The 18,811-nt window shown below is 38.0% G+C and overlaps 1 protein-coding gene across 1 annotated transcript in view; it reads right to left on the bottom strand.

Moving 5' to 3' along the window:
• The window catches only part of ARID2 (AT-rich interaction domain 2), a 104,774-nt gene that overhangs the window by 46,216 nt on the left and 39,747 nt on the right, over positions 1-18,811 (bottom strand).

The following is an 18,811-nucleotide window of genomic DNA, read 5'->3' as shown; positions in this document are numbered from 1 at the left end:
GACTTAAAGAGAAACAATATACCAAGTCCAGGCAATTACACAAAAGTAAGAGAATTCAGGGATACTGAGGGCAACAATCCAGGATCAGAAGTTCTGAGCCATGGCTTCAACTAATAATCATTGGAAATCCCTTCAAACACTTTAAGAAAAAAAAAAAAGCTCATCTATTGTACACAGGATGTACTGCAAGCACAGAATTTACATATAAGAAAAGTAAATAGTCAGTCAGCTTGGTAAATTAAATTATCTCAACAGTTAATTTAGCATTAAATCTGTAACTTTCAGAATTTCATACACTCCCCCGGCTAGGGAGCAGCTCTGTGGAAATGGACATGGGGGTCCTGGTGTCAACAACAAGCAGCTCAATATGAGTGAACAGTGTGCTGCTGCAGCAAAGAGAGCCAAGAGGATGCTGGGCTGCATCAGCAAAGGCATCACCAGCAGAGATAAAGAAGTCATTATCCCACTCCACTCAGCGCTTGTCAGGCCACACCTGGAATACTGTGTTCAGTTTTGTACAGCGTCCCTGCTGTGCAAAAAAGGTGTGGACAGGCTGGAGAGGGTCCAGAGAAGGGCCACAAAGACAATCAAAGGACTGGAAAGCCTGCCACATGAGGAAAGGCTGAGAGACCTGGGTTTGTTCAGCCTTGAGAAAAGAAGGCTTAGGGGAGACTTTATCACCATATTCCAGCATTTAAAGGGTGGCTACAAAGAAGAGGGAGACTCCCTTTTTATAAGGAATCACATGGAAAAGATGAGGAGCAATGGGTTTAAATTACTCCTGGGGAGATTCCGATTGGACACGAGAGGAAAAATTTTCACAATGAGAACAACCAGACATTGGAATAATCTCCCCAGGGAAGTGGTGGATTCCCCAACACTGGACACTTTTAAGATTCAGCTGGACAGGGTAGAGGGCCATCTTGCCTAGACTGTGCTTTTGCCAAGAAAAGATGGACCAGATGATCCTGGAGGTCCCTTCCAACCTGTCATTCTATGATTCCATGAATATTTCCAATTTACCCTGGTCCAAATTGAACCATGGGAACAATTAAAATACTTTCAGTTAAATGCTGCTCACTGCAAAATACTAAACTTCTTTCTGCTACAAGCATTTGTTTGTTGTCTTTCAAACAGTTCAGTAAATCACTCGATCTGTCATCATCACTGTCATCAGGGTTTGAATAAATGAGTTTGTACTGTAATTGAGGCAACCAATGTTGAAAAGATGATTTCACAAAACTAGTCTAACTTCTGATACCAAGTGAAAAGGAAACCTAAAAATCTAGAACTGATCTTTCCTACACATGCACAAACTTATCATTTGCTTTGTACTCCTATGAGATCATCAAAAGATGTTGAAATTGAAGAGAAGACACATCAAGGAAAAGATACTGCCTTCACAAAGTCCTGAATCAGATTAATCAAATCTGTAAGTCCAATCAATTTAAACAGAGCCTACATAAATGGGTGTTTATGATCAAGACCTATAGGAGTAGCTCAGAGACAGCCTACCGTACCCTCTTCTGACCATCCAGTCTCTCACTCTTCAGAGGGCTCATTTAGCAAACGAAGAAGATTCTAGGTTGGCTTTCCACTGATTTTTCAAACTGAACAAGGATCAGAGGAATACTAGAGCTGATGAAGGGGAAATATCAAGTGTACACAGCTGAGGACGGCAAGAAGATGATGTGCATGTGCCATTTCTATACTGGCAGAAGCTGCACTGCCTTAGCTTGTCTAATGGGACTTCAGAAGTGCTGTGGCTAGATCTAATTTCCTCATATTTGTTGGGTTGAGTCAAAGCTTAAGCTCAGCATAAAACACTTTCATTACTGAATATAAGAGTTCATAAGAATTTTTATAAAATGCAGTAAAAATCCCTATACAGAAACACATAGACTACTCAAAATACAGTTTGCAAATTTACTACCATCTTTTTCCGGACTTGCCCGTTCTACCAAGAATGAACAACTGTTTAAGCACGTTACGCTTTTTATTAAAGCCATGTCCCAGCAGATATGAACAATATGAATATCCTAGATGTGCTCCTCTGTTAATACCTACTTTATTAAAATGTGTTAAAACAGTTCTGCCAAACACAGGAACTCTGAAATTTCAAAATCTAGTTTCCTTCTTCCCTCTCTGAAACCAAACAATTACATCGTTTCCCACTCAGTTTAAGAAATTTTGGGGAGGTTAGAAAAATTTTATGTACAAATTAGAACCTTTGCAAACTAAAATGGCTGTAATTTTTTTCAGTGTTGACAACTCTCACAAAGTTCTCACAAATGTCATATTAAATATTTCATAGGAAACCAGAATTCAAATCAACCTTAAGCAATGATCTAATTTTCCCTATGACAAAGCAAGTACCAACTTCACTTTCTTAAATTCTCAGCTCTTTTTGTTGTTATTCAATTTATCAAAGTTCCAGCTCTTCAAAGAACACTCCCTCTTTCCTATCTCACCCCAAACTAATCAAGTTTGCTGGGGAAAAAAAGCAAATGCAAACAACAAAACAAAATAAAAAAAGCCCCCAACAACCCCAAAGCATCAGTTACAAAGGCCAAAAAAAAACCCTACATGACAAATAGAAAGACCTTCCCCACCTCTAACATACACTTATTCCTTACACTCACTGCTAGTTTACAGAGAGGATGTTTCACTATTTCTGAATCCATCGAGTTTAACAGCACTGGATTACTGAATTTCAACCATAATAACCAGACCTTAATAGACTGCTTTAGTATGATTCATTTATGCTACGTAAGTACCGACTGTTTACAGACAGCTGTACAGACCTCAATCCTCCAAACCCTCCTTTTGTTTCCTGCAGACAGAATGCGTGACCTGGAATTTTAGTGTAGAGAAGGATTTGTAAATTAGCTTGTAAATGAGCTTTACTAGTCTTAAATTCTAATCTTGCCAGTCTGGCATGCAGCTACTATGCAAACAGCACAACAGTTCTCATAAAGACAGGTCTTGCTCTAAAGATACAAGAAATTTAAGAATAACAAATGGAGCTTTTCTATGTGAGCCAAGTGAATGATGAGGCCCTGAAAGATGCAGCTAGTATCTACGAAAAAGAACTAAAGCAAATAACTAAATGAAGGATCAGAACAAAACTACTAATGAAACAAGCAATGTATATGGGATATAAAAGTCCTTTTGAGGAAAAAACCTAAGTACTATGTTGAAGCCTTGGTGAGAATGGAGTAATGAGGAAAACTGCCTTCTGTACATACATTGAAAGGTGCTGCACACTGCTAGCACGGCACCTTGAACTGGTGTTAGTCCAGTGCACACACGACCCAAAATATACAAGAAATACAATGAAACCCAGTGCAAATTTACAGCCACTCCCTCCTTTCAGTTTGGATCACACCTCTAGTCCAAGAAACTTAACTTAAAAATAATAAAAAAAACCCCACACAATAAAACACACACAAAAAAGCCCCAAAATAAACAAAGAAAACACAAAAAAAAACTACTGCCCCCCCCCCCCCCCCCCCCGCCCCCCAAACCCAACAGAACACACACACACATCTGGTGAATAGCTAGAGCTACAGGATATGCAAAGTACTGAAATATGGGAAAATACATGGGCAGTCAGAGACATGTGAAGGCTGGCTATGTTTTGAAGGGCAAGTGATTTCAATGCTTTCTGAAAACTTGGCTCCTTTAAGGACCTCTTGAGTTGGAAATCAAAAGATAATATCCCTTTGAAAAACAAATTCACATATTACACATTCTGTTCCTGTGACAGAACTTCAATAAGTCATTTTGCTTCATTCAGGTTCAGGAGAAAATACGTTCTATGAAGGTGGCTACTATTTCTGTCCATTAAAAATACTTATTTAAATAACACCACAGGTTTTTATTCAGTCAAGTTAGTTTCAGGCTTGTTTTCAGATATTTAGGGAAAAAATACTAATAAAAGGAAGTCCACACTAGGCACAGTTAGTGGCATGCAGAATTTACTATCAAAAGTAGCCCTAAATGGGCTTACAGCATACTGCAGGCTCTCATCTGGGGGACATTTCTGGTACCTTTTGAACCTGCTTCTCACAAAAGTGGAGAATTTGAATAAAAAGCATCTAGACTTTTAGATTATGATGGTCTCCAACTGAAAATTTAGGATACACCACATATTCCCTTAGTATCTGTCAACCTATGTTATTGTATTGGTATAAAACATCTGGTTTATTTGGATATTTTGGTTCCCTATACCAGGACACAGTAAATTCGCCAAATATGTATTAAGCCAGTGCCTGGCAAAACAGTGAAGACAGCATCAACAGTCACAGTCCAGCTACCAATTCCTTATGTTTGTATTCAGCTGAAGGACAAGCAGGTACCATTCCTACCAGAGCTCTCCACCTGACCTTTCTTGGAACTGCCCTTTTGGCAGCAGTATTAGCAGGGGACTGACAGCATGAACTTGCATCAATTCTGTTAGCTTGAACACTTTCCATTATGAAGCAAGACAGACCACATTTTTCCTGCTCATTCTCTTGTATCCCCTCTCCCTATCTGCAATCCGATCAACATCATCCTAGATAATCATGAGACAAAATCCTTACTGTAGCAAGGATTTCACACTACTGCATATTCCAGTTTGTGTCACCCTAATGTGAATCATTGCATGCTGCCTCTCTTTGCCCCTAAATTGACATGATCTTGCCCTGATCTGAAGGACTAAGAAATTCCATTGTGGCAACGCTACACCAACTAGAAAATTTTCAGAACAGGGGTCCATGCTTGGGTAAAACAATAAAAGTAACTAAAAATATTGGAGGCAGCAGGGGAAAAAATATTAAAAGCTACCTATTATTGTAAGATTTGGAACTTAAAAAAAACCACAAATACCTCTCAGGCTTCCAATAACATTCCTCCCTAACAGTCACGCTAAGAAGCACGGCCAGCAGGTTGAGGGAGGTGATTCTCCTCCTCTACTCCAATCTCATGAAACCCCACCTGCAGTACTGCGTCCAGCTCTGGGGCCCCCAACATGGACCTGTTGGGGCGAATCCAGAGGAGGGCCACAAAGATGATCAGAGGGCTGGAGCACCTCTCCTACAAAGTCAGGCTGAGAGAGTTGAGGCTGTTCAGCCTGGAGAAGAGAAGGTGCCAGGGAGACCTTATAGCAGCCTTCCAGTACCTGAACGGGGCCTACAGGAAAGTGGGAGAGGGACTTTTTACAAGGGAATGTAGTGATACAAGAAGGGGTAATGGTTTTAAACTGAAAGAGGGTAGATTTAGATTAGATATCAGGAAAAAATTCTTGACTTTGAGGGTGGTGAGACACAGGAACAGGCTGCCCAGAGAAGCTGTGGATGCCCCCTCCCTGGCAGTGCTCAAGGCCAGGTTGGATGGGGCTTTGAGCAACCTGGTCTAGTGGAAGGTGTCCCTGCCCATGGCAGTGGGGTTGGAACTAGATGACCTTTAAGGTCCCTTCCAACCCAAACCATTCTATGATTCTATTATTCTAATACATGCAGCACACTGGTACTTGCACTCATGTGCGATTTACTCCGTTGTATATCTGGCTCCTTTAGAAGGGACAACTCATGAACTTGTGGTGCCAACCAAAAGCTGCAGACTTTTTAAAAAGATAACATCTTTATCAGACAATCCATTATAGTCCTATACCACGAATCTATGCCTGCTACAGTTACTTGAAAATCTGATCAGTTTATGAATCCTAATAGCAGGCAGTATTTTAATCACAGAGAAGGCTGTTTCTCATCAGGGCCAAAGCACTTATGCTCGACTCTCCTGCTGCTAATGCACACAGTGGAGACTGGTGCCACACTCTGGAATGAAACTCCTGCTTTAACTTAACATAGCTACTGCTGCTGCTGCCCCAAGTAATGTCTCACTCATTTACTCATTTCATAGATGTTCGCTTACACAACACCTGTCCCAAGAGTTAACCTAACTAGTTCCTGGAAATGCCAAACTCAACAAACCACTTCAAGGCTCTGCTAAAACTTTTCGTGTACACTAACGAGCTGCCTCAAATTTGATTTCATATCTGACTTTCACCAGTGTCATCAGCAATCTCTTCAGGGCTTTTTTCCTTGGCCCCGAGGGCACTATGAATTCCATGTCAACATTACACACAATTATTGTCAGAACTGACACTTGCAGCTGAATCCTTCAAAACATTGTTTGTGTGTTTTCCATCTTCATGTTGCCCAAGTCAGAAACTGCGTATCTCACATAACGCACCCAGCGAAACACTCCACATGCGATTCTCAGCAGGATTTGTTTGATTTCTGGCTTATTGTGACCACCTAATAAGACAGGCTGACAAATCAAGGCTCTTCATGCTGTACTTGGCCATCTTGCCAGAAGAGTAGGAAACTCCAACAGCTGCGTTTTTCCAACATCTGGCCTGGTGTTCCACTACGTGGCCGCAGAATACTGTCCTCCAGCCTGGGCTGGCCTGTTCCAGAGTCAGTTCCCATGCAGCCCCACCTGACCACACGCACCACACCAGGGACTCCACAACTCCAGCCTCCATGCTGACATCATTCCATCACGTGAGGCAAATTGTGAGCAAACTCGGAAGGTCCTGCGCGGATTAAACTTAGTCTAACACCTTTATATAGATCCACATAGAAACTACAATTGCACACACTGGAATTTAAATGGGTTAACAACATTTTGTAAAACAAGTCATGTGAGGCATGATAGATAGTCCAATTTGTGGTTTTCTTGAAATTTGGTTTAAAAAATTCTTAACCTACCAAGAAGCCTTTGCAACCAGAAGAAAACCAAATACATGCCTTCACAAAGTTCTGAATCTTTGTTAAAGCAAGATTATTATTTATTTTTAGGAAAAGAAGCGTAAAATCCACGATCATCAGCAATCCTAGAAGTTTCACTTTGTTAGACATTACAACAACAAGAAAAAGATGGAATGCTTCTAAGTGGAAAAAAAAAAATTCATTCTAGAGTCACTGAAAATACATTCTTAATATCTATGGGAACACCAAGAGGACAGAAATGAAGATACTATTTTATGCTTTCATATTAATAATGCTCCAATTTAGAAGGAAAATAATAGAAGACATATGCTAGCCAACTAAAGTGTGTATGCTAGAGTGCAACTTCAAAAGACTGGAGTGGTTGGAGGACGAAAACACAAGCCTCTGAAAAAACTGCACTACCAGGAACTCCAACAGATTCTGGATAAGTACACTGCATAACTGAGAACAGGAGAAGAAAGGTATTTTGACCACCTCTAAGTTAAGAGGAACTCTGTGTTGTTACAGGAAGGTGGAGGGAGAAATAAGTCTTAAAATAAAAGGCAAAAGTTTCATTCACCCTGAAGATATGCTAGCCAAAATAGTACCTGAAAGTAAATTTAGGTCTCCTTCTACACTCCTTTAACTTTCCTCTAACTCTTCTTAAATCCTGTCGCCAAATCTGGCAGAAGGACTGCACGGGAAAGTCTCCATGCAGCAAAAGCAGTGGGCCCAGCTGACAAAGTCTCGACAGTTAAGCAACTAAATTCTGGTCTACTATGCTGTAACTAACACCAAAATGTATTAACACCTGTTCTTTTGAAATTAAGATCCTTCACTTACAGGCTTGTTTTAATTTATTTTAAATTTAATTTAACTGAATCCACTTCTGATCCACAGCTGCGGTCCACAGTTATTTTCCAGGACTAACTCTTCTACTGCATTCTCACTACTTGCCAAAAACAATTCAAAATCAGCATCATCTCTTACTGCTTCAGCAGCTGTTTCATTAGATCTGATGAGCTTCACATCCAGGAATATCTGAGCTGTACCATTACTAATAGTATTAATTCTCCAGTCTGTATCTGGGAATTATCTTTTCAACAAAGGCAATTCCCCAATGTATTCATCTTACTAATACTATAGTCATTCTGTTGCCATCTAGGATGACAGCTCATCAAGTCTGTCAAGTACCACAGCAGTCTGAGTTAGCTCCGCAAACAAAACATCAGAATCCTCAAGATTTTTTGCGATCTCCGTAACATGCTCGCAAATTCTAGAAAAAACCCGAAGCTTCTCTATTTTGAGAAACAATCTACAGTACCACCTAGATTTCCCCAGAGTGCCCAAACACAAGAGTATCTGAATGGCAAAGATGCACTAATAGAAATGGGACCACACATTAGGAATCACTGTAGGCACACGCAGGAAATTATAACTAAGCACTGTGTGACTTGCCCAAAGCAAGTCACAATAACATACCATCACCCACACCAGCCATCTAGTTTCAGGCAGCCACTGAAATCCCAATTGCCACCACATTATGGAAGTCTCTACAACAGTTTTCAGTATTCCTGCATCCACTGCAGGGCTGGTAGAGATACAAATGAATGTCTCTACACCGTAAGATGTACTGTGATAAAGTAATAATACTTTCAACTAAATACAGCTCCCTCCATAGTATTAGTTATGCATAGCATGGCTTGTAATACAGACTGTGCACAGAACATAAAAATCTAATAGTCGCTCACAAGCAACAAGAAACAAGCAAAAGTACATTAAACATATTATGGGCTTTGACCACTGCAAATTAAACAACCAAGTGTTCCAGAGGTATTTCTTGAGAGAAGCATCTACATACATAGACATTTTAATGCAAACACATGTGTACACACTTAATGTATATTGTGTACAAAGATGTGTAACCTTCAGAACAGAGAACACCAGTAGCTGTTAAATTGGCTGGAAGACCTACTGACTCTATAAAGCTATATAAGCAACACACAAATATTTAATTAACTATATGAAGAAAACTATATGCATTATAAACAGATATAGATTAATTTGCCCACTACTCATGTTTATTTTTTAACTATTATGGAATTTAAATTAGAGAAAGATTTTTGCTTTTTTTTTTTTTTTCAGGTAACGCAAAAGAAAGCGGAGAAAGAAACACCACTTATTACAGCAATACAACATTCTGTCAGTGCATTGACTGAAGAGTAGTTCTCACTGAAGAGAAAATTTCTATGGCAATTCAGTCTCAGCTTTTTCCCCAAATTCAGGATGCAAACTGGCCTTGTAGTACCTACAATTAAGAAGGCGATTCCCTGTTGTCTTTAGTTCACAGTTCCATTACCAAATACGTAAACAGAGAGGGCTGGTATTTGCACAACAAAACTAAGAACCATTCCCTTGTGCACTTTCAAGGACTTCATTAATGTTTTCAGAAAAATTAGACTGTTTATTTTTAATGTGAGAAATAAAATTCTTTCATTTTCTGCCTGCCAGCCATTACAAAAAAGTTATTTACACAACTAATGCCCCGAAAAGAATTTCTACTACCAAGAACTTCCAGTTCTTTGAGCTTTTCTCAGACCCTTATAGAAAACACAGATATCTACAATATCACAGAAGGTAATAGTCACTCACATCGTCTTGGCTATGCGGAATAAATTTCTCCTATAAAGGCGTACTCTAGAAAAATACCACAATATGCAAATGGTCTCATATCACATACTTACAATTATACACTTACTCAAAACACTTTGCTAAACTGGCACCTGTCTCATCTGCAAGGACTTGCACACTTCTTTTCAACTGCAAATACCTATCTTGCACGTTTCTGAAATTCTGGAATATTACACACTTTCCAAACTGCAGTGAAAAGACAAAAATACTCTCAGGACTTAAAACACGAAAAAATTTGTAATACCCGATATTTGTATATTTCATTATAACTATGCCAAGAGAAATGTTGGTTATGCATGTTATTCAGACGCTCTTAACGCTAAACACATCAGCAGCTTCTAGAATGAGGCTTCAAAGTCCAGACTCTACACAGGCAAAGTACTGTCTTAATTACTGGAAAATGGTCCTTTCTCCCTGGACTATTATTAATCCACACTCTTTGCTACATTCTGGCACTACTTTGACAATAAGGTTCTCATAGTAAGCCTGGTAATTAGAAGGATACTATACTAGAGACTAGTAACTGTAGATTCAAATCTAATTAAAATTGCAGTCTAGAAATAGCTTTTCTAGATTTCAGCAATTGCTCCAGCCAACATGGTAAACATTTCCACAATACTTCTTCCAGCCTTGTTCAGCAGTTACTAAATAAAAGCATAACACACAGAATAAAAAATATAATTTACTGATCTCTAATGCTTACAGGCTGTTTCTTAAATTTACTGAATCTACAAGTCTTTATTAAAAAAAAAATATTTTATTAATTATTTATTTTATTAAAAAATGCTACGCCATTTTTTCACAGCATGTAACTGTCTATAATTTCATTGTTAGATTCTGCACAGAATCAGCAATTTTAACAGTTGCGCTTTCCTGCCTTCATCTTCTGATTCAGTCTTTTCCTGCAATTAAATCTATTTACAATTTCTCTGCTAATCTGTATTCCACACTTTGACCACATAATCAAAGCAAATGAACTAGTTTACATGTCCCTATTTATGTGGCAAATCAAACGAAAACATGAAAATTAATTCTTGAACACTTTACCAGATGGATCAAATATTCATGAAAAAAGTCAGAATGGAATAAAAAAAATCTGATTAAGAGGATCCTGCTGGGATTCTGCACAATAGGACATAAATTCTTTACGTTCTATGTGCATAGGAAAAAGCTGCCTTGGGATCGAGTCCCTTCTTTATCTCAGGATCTTACCAGTTAGTTTGTAAGAAGGAATGCAATCTGGCCTTCATGAAAACATATAACTTCAAAATATCTGTATTTTAAATATTTCAAATAAACACAAACATATCCAGACTGAAACTAAAATAATAATGACTAATTTTACATCTTTTGATCACGTAACAACATGCAGTTATAGGGCTTGAAGTATCCCAGTGTATTCTGAGAATGAAACCAAGTACAAATTTAGAGATGATGATAAAGAGGTAACATATCGATTTAGCTGTCCGAAGCTGTAAAGTTTACACATCTCTACTAGTAAAATAACAGTGCTGCGAGCATTGCCATGCATGGAAATGAACTGCCTGTATTACTAAATTGTTAGAAAAGGGCCTGAAAATTTCTGTCCAGGCCAACTGGCATCCTTTCAAACAACTTAAAAGCACTGTTCAGAAACTACCCTTGGTCAGGGAACCATTCCCAGAAGTAAATTTGGATATAGCTACCCTGTTTTGGGGCTAAGAGCATGGACATGAGCCATTTTGTGTCAATTAGCCTCAGGCACACTAATAAAGATATAGACAGAGAAACACTGAACGCTACACAGATGGCCTCTGGCTTAACGCTAATTCTGACACAGCATGGGGAAAGCTGAACGATAGATGAAGTGTCGCTCCTTCAGAGAAGATTTTGAAATTACCAGCGACATAATAATCATGAACAATTCATAAGCATTTTCTTTTCGCCTTGTATAACTGTAATGTAAAGCCATTAGAACACATACAAAGATAAAAGAGAGAGAGAACAAACGGGCACGATGAAGACAGATAAAGCCCAAAGATCAGATTTCCTGTTGGGAAATACCTGTCTCAGGCATTGAAGATAATCATTGCAAATTGCTTTAAAGGCAGAAGGACAAGAAATTTTGGATATTAGAAGGAAAAAAAAAAAACCACCACCCTACTTTTATCTAACAAATTACGCAACGAGAACGCTGTTGTGAAATATGTAGTAAAACCACTCAAACTCTAAGCTTATTTAAAACTGAGCAGACAGTTACTAAAAATGTGTTGAGCATGCTGGAAGAAAAATTGTATTCTTTTATAGGAAGGCTAAAAAATAGAAAATAGTATTCAGATATTAAGTATTACAAAAGGTTTGGAGGATATTGAGTCCCTGCTGGTGGTCTGGGGTTTAGAGGAGATAAAACCTGATCCTCCACTGTGGATTGACCAGCATTTTCAAACCCTGTGTAAACGCAGTAAGGCTTATTGTATTGCTGTTATTTTGAATGAAAATAATTTGAGGGAAGAGAAATGCACTGCAATTAACATACTGTGTACCTTTTTAAGAGGCAGAGAGTGTATACTTCTAAGCCTGAAAAAAGTTCGTTACGGAACGCACCAAATTCACGTTATATCTGTATTAAGCAATATGTAAGAAAGTAAAACCAACATTTTTCTAGTGAATAATCTATATGCTAGCCTTTTTTTTTTTCCTAAGAACCTTCTTCTATACTGTACATAAATTCTGAATAGTACTAAAATAGTACTACCATCAGGTTGGAAGGGGCTTTGAGCACCTTCATCTACTGAAAGATGCCCCTGCCCATGGCAGGAGGGTGGACTAGATTGTTTTTAAACTCAAACTGTTCTATGATTCTGTATTATTCCAGCATATAATGACTGGATTTGTTACTTACGCTTCCTTCATTCTTCCATTTCACTATTACAGTGCACAATATCTGGTCAAGGCAACCAGGTTTTTAGAAAACCTAGCTATAGGTTCACAATAGTGTACTTACACACAAAACAGACACTTTACATAAGTTTCCAGCTAAAACCAGCATATGGTCCTTTCTTTTAAGTACTTAGTATTCTGAAATCAGGCTACCTCAGTGTCACCTAAGCTCTGGTCATGTTTGAAGATTCTTCTTCTGGCCACTGAAACCTTCTACCAAGAGGCAGAGTTCATTTTACGAAAGAACAAACTTTCTCAGAAATAAAATAAAATAAAATTAAAAATAAATCTTTAGTATTTTCTGCTCACATGTAACATCACGCTTTGCAACAGCTGGGGAAAAAAGTAAAACCTTAAGTACCATAAAAAGTATTAATCCAGCAATAATATCCAACCCTTTGGAAGGATCACAATCGCAGGAACAAACCACAACACTTAGCTTTAAGAACTACCTTAAGGTGATCAGACCTTAACTGTTCTACTACTAGAACTTAACCTGAATAAAAATGGAAGTCCTTTGGGATTCTTTTCAAGAAAACTTACTAAGATGTCTCTTAAGGATTCAACCTTTTAAAGTCTTTGTCTACTACCCAGGAGAAGCTTAAAACCTGTCCAGCAACAAAAGAAATTAGGGGGCAAAAAGTGCTTTTCTTCCTGTCTCCTCTATTCTCCTTCTAAGAAACTCCTAAGCACTGGGTTCTCTCTTTACATATTCCCTTCTATTAAGCAACAATCAATTCCCCTTAATCAATACCATTTTTCATTTCTTTTTCTCTCTTTAAAAAAGAGCTTCTGTAGAAGAGCCTACAGCAGTAGACATTTCAAGCAGCTGCAGTGTGGCATTGCCACTATTCTTGTCATTTTCAGAATGATAAGAACGCCTACAGTGAAACCAGCTCAGGTCTTGCTCTCATTTCTAGCCCCTAAAATTCAGAAAAGTTACGAGTGAAAAAACTTTCTAGTTCTGCTTGTTTGAAGACTCAGGAATATAGAATTTGAGTTAAAAATTTAACTCCTTTAATGAAAATCAAATTCTGAAGAAACTGATTTCCTTTTGTTTCCCCTCTGTTCCAAGGGTTAACAACAGTGTCTTTGCGTATTAAGAACAGAATGCTTCAAAGTGAAAATGCACAGGAATCATGACTAAATCAATACAGGTATTTCAGCTTTTCATTTAAAAAATTTCTTCAAGATAACAAAGATCAAGATTTGACATAACATTTACACACACAAAAGAATGGCCCTTTTTATAGTGATTTATTGTCATAATACAATTCTCTGCTTTTATTATGTAAAGGAAGAAAAAACCATGTAATTTATATTTTAAATATCTAAAACATCTAACACGTGCTAAGGTGCATTCAGATATTTTAGAAATTAAGAAATGGCACAGTATAGGAACTCAAGTGTTCTCAACATCTTTGACTACAAAATTTCTAGTGGGAGTAAGGACTGAATGCATTAATTGCCTATTAGCAACAGGTTTCCTCTTCTTTGACATCTTCTGCAAGTTCCAAATAAATAAACCACAAGTTAAACACCACCATATTCGATCTCAGGTAACAATAGGTTCTCAGCTCTCTATTTATACTGTTTCATGATAAAATAATACTAATTATTTCAATACACTAGTATTCTTTGCCTGTTTTCAAGCACACAATCATCTTTTCGAGGAAGAGTAGGAGTGGCAAGGAAAGGAGCACAACATAAAGATTACTAAGCTCTAAAATGACACAGTTTTGAAACTTAGGTTAGTTATCTATTTGGTAATACATGAGGTGTACTTGAAGCTGAAAAATGTTCTTGAATAAACGACTTCATAGTTTTATTTTTAGAAACGTTAATAAAAACACAGTAAAAGTACTCCCTGTAACTAAAACAGAATCAAAGAGATGCAGCCCTCAAAATAAAAACAGCTCTGCATAATATATAAATAGGGTCAACAGTAGCAGCCATAAAATTCATGGAAGTTGTGGGTCATCTCTTCAGCAAACTGGTGTTAGCCTACCCCTTTCATTAAACTAGGTCAACTGTTATTGATATTTAAGAGTAGGAAAAGTACCTAAAAAACATGCATGGCCTCCCTGTCATAAGGATCACTTTACTTACAATTTTCATATTTTACATTCTACTATGGCAGCATTAGTTGTCATGTTGCGCTTGGTTCCTATGGCAATAGCCATACCAACACATTGGTATGCAGTCTACAACTACCTGAAGGGAGGTTGTAGTGAAGTGGGAGTCTGCCTCTTCTCCAGGCAACTAGTGATAGGACAAGAGGACACAGCCTCAAGCTTCGCCAGGGGAGGTTCAGGTTGGACATTAGGAAGAATTTCTTCTCAGAAAGGGTTATTAGACATTGGAATGGGCTGCCCAGGGAGGTGGTGGAGTCACCATCTCTGGATGTGTTTAAAAAAAAGACTGGACATGGCACTTAGTGCCATGGTCTAGTTGACATGGTGGTGTCAGGGCAATGGTTGGACTCGATCTCAGAGGTCTCTTCCAACCTGATTGATTCTGTGATTCTATGATTCTGTGATTTCCCTTTAACTGGGAAACAAAAAAAAGTCATTTATCCTATTATACACAAATAAGGAGTATTGTTTAAAAAACGGGATACAAATAAACCAATCCACTAGGAAAGAGGAGGGAAATTTCTATTTCCTAGGTTGTTTCATTTGTTTGGGTTTTTTTAAGAATATTAATACAAGAAACGGAATTTCAGATTACTTCTCAATAATGTACTTTCAATTTTAATCTACATGGCATCAGAATACAGCAAGCAGTTATATTATTTTTTAAATGCAAGCACTTCTTGTTCATCATGAATGCGCTTGCAAACATAGGGGTCTTCCCCACTACATGAAACACTTTAATCAATAAATTCAGAAGATTGTATAGTATGAGTCTTGAAATGCACAACACACCCTTTTCTAATCTCAACCTGCAAATTCAATAGTAAAATAAATAAATATAAACCCAAGAGATCCTACTTAGCAACCTCAAAACCCATTTCTCCAACTATATTTAAATCAGATTTTTAATTTTTTTTTTCTAAAAATAAATCCAATCTAAAGCTTAGTTACAAGTTATATTTGTCTTCATGAAATGTTAAGCATACTATTATTTATTCAAAACATAGAGATAATAGTAGAGGGCATCAATGAAGTGCTTCGAGAAGTCTAATTCATGAAGAATTGCTAATTTTTTAATGATATTGAGAACTTTAAATGAACTCAGAAACTAGCTGGTTTTTGTTAAAGTTCATAAGTCAGAGTATCACACAATGCTTTAAGAGCACCATTATCCATCTAAAATATAATTGGAATGCTAACATTTTACTTTTTGCACAGGCATTTTTTCCACTTTCTCTCTAAATAATTTTGGTTTTCTCTTTCCTATCTGTTGGCATGACGTGTATTTACTTTATTCCAAACATGCACAGAGTAGGAATTCCAAAGAAAATGAACACTTGGTTTCCCTTTTACAATTATGAAGAAGGGAAAAAAAAAAAAAAGGTAAGTGAATAAAAGATGTACCAGCCCTAAGACATGTAGTCTGATTTTCAAACGTTTGTAAGGACCCAAACAAGCCGATGAGTGTCAAGTAAAGTTTTCAAAAGCATATAAGCACTTAAGCATCTGCTTCCCACTGATTTCAATGCAAGCCCATCACCCAGTTCCCCAAATCTACTCAGGTGCCAGCAGAAGGTGTTACTTAGCATCTCTTTGTAGCACTAAATGCCTTTGAAAATGCAAAGGAACAATTCATAACTCACCAACTACACTTCAAACTTCCCTAACATAACAAATTAATTTTTAAGCCATAACATGTCTAGATAAAACTTTTTAATGTATCCAGTACATTTAAGTTACTTTTTACTTAATAAAAAGACCAGAAATTCCGATTTTCATCCAAATACAGCTTGACTGAAAACATGAATAAAAGTTTGTAAATTTTCTAGTAAATAAGAAATGTCTTTCAATATTTTCTAACATAAAATGTTAATCTCTTTTTTTTAAAAAAAAAAAAAAAAAAAAAAGAAGAAGAGGTTGTCGTGGTTACTGCACTACCTAGCTGCCCTAGCTGCTCAAATAACTGTGCTGATACACTATATCCTCCCCACTGGAAAAAGAAATACCACCTTCAGGCACACAATCAGTACAGAAACTGTTGCAGCAACTGCAGATGCCACCACCCTGTACTGGAAATTATCGTACCCCAACCTCTGCCAAGTAAAATCTACTTCTGCTTCAGGCAAAATTAGTCAGGTTAGCTCAACCACTCATTTAAGCTAACTTGGCTTATCTGGCCTGCAGAAGAGCAGGAAATGATCCCAATAAACTACTCATCCACCTCTGCTATAACAATTCTGAGTCCCGCAGAAGTCAGCAGCAAACAGCTGACAGCAGCAAAGTTTTAAGCTGTTAACTCCTGTTTTATGAAATTATCTAACACTAACAGTTGAAATAAACTGGCTGACGTTGTACTGTCATCAACAAGGTATTTACAAAAGACTCCTCAGGTTAGTGGGCTATAGAGGTAGCAATCCGCGCCAGCTGGTGAGGGGTAATGACCAGCCAGGACAGGTCCGACTGCTCATGTCAGATTCCAAAAAAGTCTGGCTCTGCCCTCAGAGCAAAGGCTGTCTTGCGATTCCAAACTACTATCGCAAACAGTTGTAGTTAAATTTTAAGAGATAGTTGCTTTTACAGTCATTTTTCTTGACTGGTTTCAAATCTGTGTCTTACACAAGCTGTGCTGCATCAGCCTTGACCAATACAAACATGGGCTAGAGCCCATACCCAGTTTTAGCACCGCTTGTGCAAGCTGTCCTGTCTTCACCAACAAAGACATATGCGACTGAGTTTGTTTGGTAGCTTTTGGGGGTTTGTTTTTCGTTGTTTTTTTTTATTAAATGGACTAGAGGCTCTAATTCATGCCCCAAACGATCTGAACATTTATTCCAGGTAGCCTCCTTTGGGAAAGGATGTGGAAATGTTATTAAATATTTTTTAAAGTTTTAAGCTCCTGGGAGCAGGGGCATACCAGATGAATTACAACAAACTCATGCAAGATAAAAGAGCAACTAACTACATTTCTACGCAGCGAGTTTTTACAACACATGGCTGAAAGAGGGTAGATTTAGATCAGATATTAGGAAGAAATTCTTTCCTGTGAGGGTGGTGAGACACTGGAACAGGTTGCCCAGAGGAGTTGTGGATACCCCCTCCCTGGCAGTGTTCAAGGTCAGGTTGGATGAGGCTTTGAGCAACCTGGTCTAGTGGAAGACATCCCTGCCCATGGCAGTGGGGTTGGAACTAGATGATCTTTAAGGTCCCTTCCAACCCAAACCATTCTATGATTCTATCACTTAAAAACAACAATCTGTGGCCATTATAGGGCAGAGATTGTTTTTAAAAAAGAAATAAAGCACCCTTATAGCTGCATGTATCAAGTTACATCTTATCAAAATAATCTCAGATATAAGTATTTTGTCATGCTATAGTAAGACACAAAAAGAATTTGAAAAGAGGAAAAAAATGAGAAGAAAGGGATTTAAGACTGTAAAAAACTGTGAGATACTGTAAGAGGACACCGATCTAGGAAGTAAAGAGAGTGTATGGAGTTCTTCCAGTCTTCATTCTCTTAAAAGCACTAGGCTTATAACAAGGGGGAAAGAATATCAAGAAAAAAAAAAAAACAAAATTAAGTTTCCTAAAGTCAGCAAATACAAAAAATTACAGTAGACCATGTCCAACATAAGGATAAAGCACATGTCAGCCAAAGAGCAGAGGACCAGGAAGGCCCAAGCAGGAAGGCTGCTGACAGTGTGCCCAGGGCGGTGAAGGGAGGCCACCCTGACCGTCAAACCCAGCGTGTGGTTTGGCCACAGTATATGTGCAGCAGCTGACCCTGTCAGAAAGCTCAAAGAGGACTTTTTGCATGGTACAGATTAATGGAGATGTAGGAGAAAGTGAAATGAAATACAAGATTATAAATTGTAACAGATGATGGAGAGGAGGCTGGAGAAAAAGCCTGCTAATTTCCCTCCCAGCCGCATAAAGATACTGTCATAATGGTGTAAAGAAATTGTCAGGTGGAGGTAAGCACCACATTCCCGGCTTCCTTCCCCAATCCTGCTAATGACTGCTTTCTAAACATTAAGAACTAATTCCATTCCACTATAAAAAATGTGATGAGAGGGAGAAGGGAAAACAAAGAATAAAGCGACAGTCATATTAAAACCCCACTTTGCCATGCGCCAGCCGACTTTGCATGTTACTTTGCTTTTAAGTGACATCTCTAAAAAGGGAAGAGTGATATAAAACACCTTGCGATATACATAAGTCCTAAAACAGCTAGGTACTGCACAACTGGAATAGCTTATTGAACAGAAATCTAAGTGATAAAAATGTCTCATCAAATGAACCTTCAAATCT

The sequence above is a fragment of the Nyctibius grandis genome, chromosome 5 (assembly GCF_013368605.1).
Source record: "Nyctibius grandis isolate bNycGra1 chromosome 5, bNycGra1.pri, whole genome shotgun sequence".
Taxonomy (NCBI): domain Eukaryota; kingdom Metazoa; phylum Chordata; class Aves; order Nyctibiiformes; family Nyctibiidae; genus Nyctibius; species Nyctibius grandis.
This window is presented reverse-complemented; position numbering and strand designations above follow the sequence as displayed.